Below are 8,408 nucleotides of genomic sequence, written 5' to 3' on the forward strand. Positions count from 1 at the left end.
CCGAGGGCGGGGGGGGTCACACACACCTGCATTGATACGGATGCATGTTTTTTTATTGGTTGATGGCACAGCAAATCTGCAACACGGCTATGACGCCTTGAGGATATTATTTTGGCTATTATAAATGGGCTGGTGGGCGGGTAGGTCTGCAGGACTACAGGTGTGAGAAACGTCAGGAGTCATAATGATTATTTGCTATAATTTAGCCTACACTGTTTGAAGTGGGGAAAAAGAGAAACAGAGATTAGATAGCTAGTTGACATTTTAACACCAAAATTATATTAATGAAGAAAAAAAAAACATTAGGCCATACATTAGGCTACATTTCATCCTCAGTGGGATGTTGCCAGCCAACAAAATAAAGGGAAGTCAAGATTAACCTAGTTTGAATTTTGTTGTTCAAGTGGCAGGTAGTCAAAGGGAGGAAGCCCTTTGTGTGTCGTTCTCATGCAAGCCCAAATAAAATTTGACTAACGGCCGAAATACATGGGACACGGACGCGGCGCGACACGTCTGCCGCGGAATGCCCGCAACAGAGCGCGTCCATAATAATCAACTGAAGCTGCTACACGGGCATCGCGCGGCTCTTCTCTATTTTTGCGCGTCTGGTCTATTTTTTCCCCTCTACGCGCGGCTACGCGGCCCTCAAACAGGTAAAAACTCCATAGAACTGTGTAAAAAACGAGTACAATCTGTTTAAAAATGATAAAAATAAATACCTCATTGTACCAGAGGCAATGTGACGCAGCAGAGCAACCTTGTGGGTGTTTTTACATTGCACATTAAAATAAATCAATCAAATCAATGTGTATCCATGATCCTGTAGTTAAAACGATCTAGTTAATTAATTCAATACCAGTTAATATAGCCTATACTTCCAAACCAAACCAAAGTATCCTACTTGATATCTTCTCAGAAAACCACGCAACCACACGCTACAAAGACGGAGTCTGTGTAGCAGGTAAAAAACCCCGCTTCGCCCCGCCTACGTGACGCGTCGCGTCCGTATCCCATGTATTTCGGCCGTAAGGATCACAGTTCTTAGAGCACAAAGGTGTTTACACCGCTATGAAGAGTTTAAAGTTTATTAGGCTGTTTTTATATTATTTACTGTTATCTAGTTTATTTTCATCTTATATACTTTTTTCTTTATTAGGCCTATATTTTTGCCACTAATCATCTCTGTATAAAATGGATGCGTGTGGTGAAATAGAGTGATGTGCCCCGGGAGAGGGGAACACTGAGTTATGACATTTAAAAAAAAAGTTTTAAAAAAAGTCTTCGGGTGCTGAGGGATCCGTGAGGAGAAGAGGAGACAAAACACTAAATGGGTGGCATCGGCAATTGTTGCAGCTAGAGTGGCGAGCTTCTGGAGAAGGGACAGGGAGCGGAAAAAAACATTTTCAAAACAATTTTCAATAACTTGCTCTCAGTGAATCCAGTCATGTAGGCTAGTGTGCACATGTTGTGGTGCCATCGCCCAGACCGCAATGTTGCGCAAACCCCTGAACAGTATGTCCTAAAACTGACAGCTGTCTTGATCAGAGACCAAAAGCTTTGATATGAATCATCACTCCTAAATCTGAGGCTAGTTAATCGTTTTTGCTCGAGAGCAAGTAGGCTAGGCTATCTGGCAAGGCCTCGGGAACAACGGGCGTGAGCTGGCATTTGACCCATCACTTTTCCAAGTACTGGGGTAACGCCCAAGTACATATTGAGTTCACACTGACTATTTGAGAAACATCTCCACTCTCCCTAAGCGCACAGACTAATGACCTATAGGCACGGGCAGACAGATTTTCAAACAGAACGGCAGAACCAATTAAAACCTTGATTTCAGCTGAAGGGCCAGGGTAGGGGAGCATTCTCCCCATACTGTGACAGTTCTTTCCTCTCCCACCCTAACTAGGGATTGTTAGTAAAATAGATTTTTAAAATGGAATTCGTTCCAAGTATTTCTAAAAAAAAAATTAAAATTCATATCTTCATCAAAAAACTCTCTAAAAATATGAAAATTGGTTTGTGGGGAGGTCTGGGACGGTAGATTAAGAATCCATTGACACTAGAAACAGAATTCAAGTAGGCTAAATTTACAAGGATCATTGTTTCATTTGTTACTATACCACATCATCAGTCATTGCACTTTGTTGTCTTGACTGCAATGCTATATTCCCAAAACCTGCGATTCACCGTCCGTGTTGAAACCCATAGGGTTTCATACATGTTTATGTGTGTTTGTGCTTTGGGAAGTTGAGCAAAACAATAATCTCGTGCTGGTTTTTCAGTTTTCAGTAGCAGAAGCAAGCACTACCAGCTGTGCCAGCTGACCTACTTTTGTACATATTATTATTTTCCAGGTGAGTTAAATCCCAGCAAACAAGCCCTGTGGGGTTTTTGTGGGCAGTGTGGGCTGGGGCAAACCCACTCTAATCCCACAAGGGACCACAGAAAGCCCATTGGGGCCCACTGTGACTTTGCCCATGCAGAGCCCACGCCCTTTTCCTACCTATGGGCTTGCATGGATTTTCTGTGGGCTTTCCCAGGTGTGGGCTTTCTGTAATGGTATTATTAAAACTGGCTACGCACATAATCTGCATTTTGAAATGACTCAAAGTCATTTGAATTTCTGGATGTAAACCCTGTAAAAAAAAAATTCCTGTGGTACCTGAAAATGTTGCTGTGGTATTCCTGCGGTACTTAATTTTGGTACCACAGGACAAGCAAATTCTGTGGTACATTACCACACGCTTTATGGTAAAGTACCATAGATTTACCACACACTGCATGTCCTATGGTAATGTACCACACGCTTTATGGTAATGCATTATATATTTACCACACACTGCATGTCCTATGGTAATGTACCACATTTTAATGGTATTTTCCCACATGGTCAATTCCAGCATTGGATGTGACATCTGGACTCAAACTGAATAAAACATCTTAGGGAATACTGATTAAGCATAAATGCTGCATTCACAGTATTTTAATAGAAACTCATAGGGAGAGTGCATACATTTTAATCGAAGTGTCACGGCAAAAATAAATAAATAAATAAATAAAACTGTATTATGACATGAAATGAAAAGGCTTTTCTGAAACTCTGAATTTTTACATCTAAAAAGACTATCTACAGTATACATCAGCGTTTGTTGTATATAAAAGTGATAATTTAATCCCATTAAACATGTTACATTCCCCAAAAGTTCCTGTTTGTGGAAAATAGTAAAAATAAAGAAAACAGTGGTGTGTCCAAACTTGTATAGTTTCATTTATTCTCTTCCTGTGTGGTGAAGGGTGCAGTAATTTATATTTGCTGATATGGTGACACATTCATAATGTATGCATGGAATGATGCTGTATTATTTGAGTCCCAATTGACACCTCCATTGCTCTGTCTTTAATGTTGCTTGGGATGTGTAAAGGCATAGTAACGTCAGGCCCGTTTGGAAGGCAGCCAGGCGCGTGCTACTAATGTTGTGAGCTCGCGCTGGTTCAGTTTGCAGTTACCGGCAGAAGCAGAGGCCAGCAGCGGTGCCAGCGGACCTACTTTTGTACATATTATTATTTTCCAGGTGAGTTAAGTGTCACCAAGCACCTACATGTATCCATAGTAATGTAGGCAAGCTAACCAAACCGTTATTCCTTTTCTTGGTTGCCATTTATGTGTTTTTATGGTCAGCTAACGTTAGCTGAATAACCGTTCTTTAGCTAGGTTAGTGTTAGCGCGCTAGAATTATTGTCCCTCCCAAGTACGAATTTCAATCTACTGCGCATGCCTAGCATCTTCACCCTTCGAAGAGAAGTCAATCGACGAGCAGCACACAAACGGCACATGAGGAAGGCTTCTTTACACATTTAACGGTAAGTTATTTATTAATGTAGAACATTAGACGATTTTTGTGTGTTCATATGCAACTTTCAGAGTTATAAAAAGTGGCATTTAGTTTGCGTGATGCGTTCTATGGCCGCCGGTGCAGGGACTGCCCATTGTTCCGACGGCCCATTATTCCGAAACCCCAATAGTCCGAAAAATGTCCACCCATTGGACCGAAAGCCCATTTGTCCGACAGCCCGTTATCCCGGAGGTGGTTGGGTTGAGGCATGGGGTCACTGAGGTCAGGGTTACAGCAAGCTTACGGTCAAGGCTGTCAGAAGCCACGGTTGTGGATGGAGCCAGGCATGGAGTCTTCGGACTATTGGGGTTTCGGAATAATGGGCCGTCGGAACAATGGCATGGCACCGCAAGTGCATGCTTTTCTAGCTAGCAAGCTAGCTAACGTTAGGCCAGCGTGGCCAAGCTAATGCTATACGCTAACTAGCTAGCGCTCGCAGCGTGGAGGGGACTGCCCATTGGTCAGACGGCCCATTATTCCGAAACCCCAATAGTCCGAAAAATGTCCCATTGGGCCCGTTATCCCAAAAACAAAAGCCCACTGCTCCGAAGGCCCATTGGCATGGCACCAGCGTGGAAGGCCAATGCTAATGTTAGCTAGCTAGCTAGTAACGCATGCGGCCATGATTTATTATGAAGCACGTGGACAGATGAGCTAACATGGAAATTTAAAAGCATTTTTTTTTGCCACAAGAACATTCTAAATGCACTGCTTCATTTCATCCTTTTCTTGAGCGTCATTGCATTTTCTAGTTAATCTTCAGCTCCAAAAATAATTAATATTTAAAACTTTTATTTTATCATTAATCATCATTATCTTGGCCTATTAGCAAATCTGATAACTAGGGACAAACCAAATAACGTTAGTCTACTATTTGGTTTACCTAAGAAAGTGAGATATACAAAACCATTACACAAAGAAAAAAAAGTTTGTGCCAAAAAATGCATTTAAGTTGTACTTCCATGTTAGCTCATCTGTATAAAATGTAACGTTATTCCAGTAAGATATTTCCAACTATTATAGACACCTTAGGTGGTTACAAATACAATGTAATGCATTATAACAGTTAATGAAAGGTTTATGTAAAAACTGCCCCTTTAAGTAGTACTTATCACCTCCAGCCTCTGCTTTTGAAAATAATCTACAGCAATTACTCTTTTTGGTTGTGATGCTTCTATAATTGTCCTATCAAACCAGGCCATATGACTGAATAATTGTTTTGCACTTGAACTTTTTTTTATTTATTGACTTTATTTACTTAATTTCATCAATTTTTTCAGCTTATTCTTGGACTTAAATGTACTCTTGGACTTTAATGGACTCTAACGTATAGAAATGGCATCTAATAATTATTTACGAGACTGGAGGCGACATAGAGCTCAGGTTAATCTCCTTGCGCCTCTGAGAGTGAGCAGGTTGCAACTGAAGCGGCACCAACTGGGCAAGATGACTCTGTTGGCGAGGGAAGCCAAAATGTCAATGTGTCTGGGAAGGGCACACAAGAAATGGTTGCAACTGAAGCGGCACAAACTGGGCAAGATGACTCTGTTAGCGATTGCAACTATGATTACAGGGATAATGGAGACTCTAGTGATTCCAATGCCAAGTTTTATTTTTCCTCATTCTGACTCTGAGGACACTCCATCCTTATCTGAGGATCTGGCTGCATGGGCCACTGCCACAAACCAAACACTTGATGCAGTCAATGGGCTGCTGAGAGTTTTACGATCTTATGGACATAGACTTCCTAAGGATGGCAGGACATTATTGGCAAGCCCCTCAGCAATTGAAATAAAAAATCTATGTAATGGCCAGTACATGGACTACACAGTACAGAGTGGTGTTCTACAGTACCTTTCCCAAAACCCCTTATTTATAGGTAACATAGATCTCACCATAAACATAGATGGCTTGCCTTTATTTAAGTCCAGCAAAAACCATTTTTGGCCCATTCAAGCAAAACCTCAGGACTCTGAGCCATTTTTGGTTGCGCTGTATTATGGCTCGAGCAAACCCCGACCTCTTAAAGACTATGTGAATGATTTGCTTGAGGAATTGCATGAACTTTTACAAAATGGGATATCGCACAACAACAGGGTACACAAAGTCATTGTGCGAGCTTTCATCTGCGATGCCCAAGCTAGAGCATTTCTAAAATGCATTACCACCCATACCGGTCTCCATGGATGTGAGCGCTGTGTAGCAGTGGCCAGTAAGGTTCAGGCAAGGGTTGTTTATTTAGATAAAGGCATTCTGGAAAAGCGCACTGATGAGAAATTCAATCAGCTTGAGTATGCACAACATCAAAAAGAGCTTACACTCCTAGTTCAAATTGGGATTAAGTGTGTCTCACAATTTCCACTTGACCATATGCACTTGATTTTTCTTGGTGCTGTGAAGAGACTACTCATCTTTGTGCTGCGAAGCTTATACAATTGAAGGGTGCCATGCCTGCAGAATTTGCAAGGCAGCCACGGTCCTTGGAAGAACTCGATCGCTGGAAAGCAACAGAGCTCCGCCAATTCTTGTTATACACAGGACCACTAGTGTTGATGGATGTGTTATCTCAGGATTTGTACCACTTCCTCTCGTTAACAGTTGTAATCTCCATTCTCTTGGAGGAGGATGAGGAAAAGAGAGGAGCCTATCTGGAATATGCCCAAAACATCCTTTCACACTTCGTAGATGCCAGTTCAGCGGTCTACGGTCCAACCTTTCCAACCTACAATATCTACTCCATTAAGCATTTAGCTGATGATGTTGTCAACTTCAAATGTTCCTTAAATGAGATATCTTGCTTTCCATTTGAGAACCAACTGCAGTCAATCAAACATATGGTCAGGAACAGCAACAGTCCGATAGCACAGGTAACCAAAAGAATTGCTGAAAAAACCCATACACAGAAATCCAAGACACAACGCAAGCACAAACCCTGCCAGTCAGCCAAGGCGCCTAATCATCGACGGACGACATTGCGTTTGTGAGGGAGAAAAGGGAAGATGGACGATTAGTCGTGGATGTCATAGACGGAAACCGCACTGGTCAACTTTTTGACACACCATGTGACTCCAAGCTATTAAACATAGTGTGTGTAGTGGACAGTGACTTTCAGAGCAAGTAGGAAAATGTTGGAGTCTAAGGACCTGAAAAGGAAAGCAGTGTGTTTACCACATGCTCAGGGATTTGCAATCTTCCCTTTACTCCACGACAAGGATTAAGTGAAGTTTGGTAATATTCTACTTTTATTATGTTGTCAGTATTTATTTGATACATATTTGTAGTTCAGAACTCAATATTGCCATTATTTAATCAGAAATGACCTTGAATATGAATTGCTTTCGGAATTGGAATTTGATTAAGGTATTTGGGAAAGGTTGATTTGAGGCCATGTTGGTAGCTCAAAATAGGAAGTTATAGGCTAATGCTTTTTTCCCCCAGACTTAAAACAGCAAAATTCAAGACTGTTCCTTTTCCCCAGACTTAAAACAGCAAAATTCAAGACTGTTCCTTTTCCCCAGACTTAAAACAGCAAAATTCAAGACTGTTCCTTTTCCCCAGACTTAAAACAGCAAAATTCAATGCTGTTCCAAGTTTTTCAATTTTGGTGCAATAGAGGCCATGCATGGAATGTTTGTGTAGTTCTCTTTCTTCCAGTATGGCTTCCTGTAACCATTGTACCACTGGTAACCACTTTAAAAAGAAAATGCCTAATTTCTGTGCAGTGGTAGAGTAGGTAAAACATTGGAAAAAGTTTTTATTACTATTCTACTGTGACTTGTTTACAAGATCCAGTAATAAGACACCAAATGATTATGTTTTTGTTGATATATTTCTTATATATTAACACATAGCAACCATTGTTTTTGATTGTTTGCAAGATCCAGTAACAAGAGACCAAATTTAATTGTTGATTTATTTCTCATATCAACACATGGCAACCATTGTTTTGCACATAGCAAGTGTTGTCTTTTACAACACGGAGGGGAAAAGGGCATTCTAAAATTCTGTGAAGGGCCTCTATTGTCTGTACCATAGATGCATTCATACCTGCATTTGTCAAAAAAAAAATTATCTTTTATTTCATGGTAGAGAATGGAGGTAGAAGGAGAAGTGCCCAAGAAAAGACTGAGGAAATTCTTATTTATATATAAGGCATCATCGGATGGCCAAATTTTCCTGACTTCTTCCTCCTTTTCATAGGTGTGTGTCGGCCTTAAAGCAACCTTTTTAATTGATTTTCTTTTTCACAGGGCTGGTTGTCAGGCTGCATGCCTGATTTTACATTTTCGCTGTCTGATCCAAAATCGGGTATGAAAGCGATTTAAAAAAAATAACCAAAAACGGTTCAATCCTGAATAACCCTAAATAAATAAATATTACTACTAGGCTACTGGCCGTGGCACTGAACCTAATTATTTCTTTCTTCCTCTAATAATAATAAGTAATATATTCATTGTGTTGCTAGTTGTGTAAATTCGATCCTTTATTTTGTGCATAACCCTTTTGCTGTCA

This window comes from Centroberyx affinis, unplaced genomic scaffold, assembly GCF_046629955.1.
Source record: "Centroberyx affinis isolate AG114_WGS23_722 - 3 ecotype Tasmania unplaced genomic scaffold, CSIRO-AGI_Caff_v1 ptg001478l_1, whole genome shotgun sequence".
NCBI lineage: Eukaryota > Metazoa > Chordata > Actinopteri > Beryciformes > Berycidae > Centroberyx > Centroberyx affinis.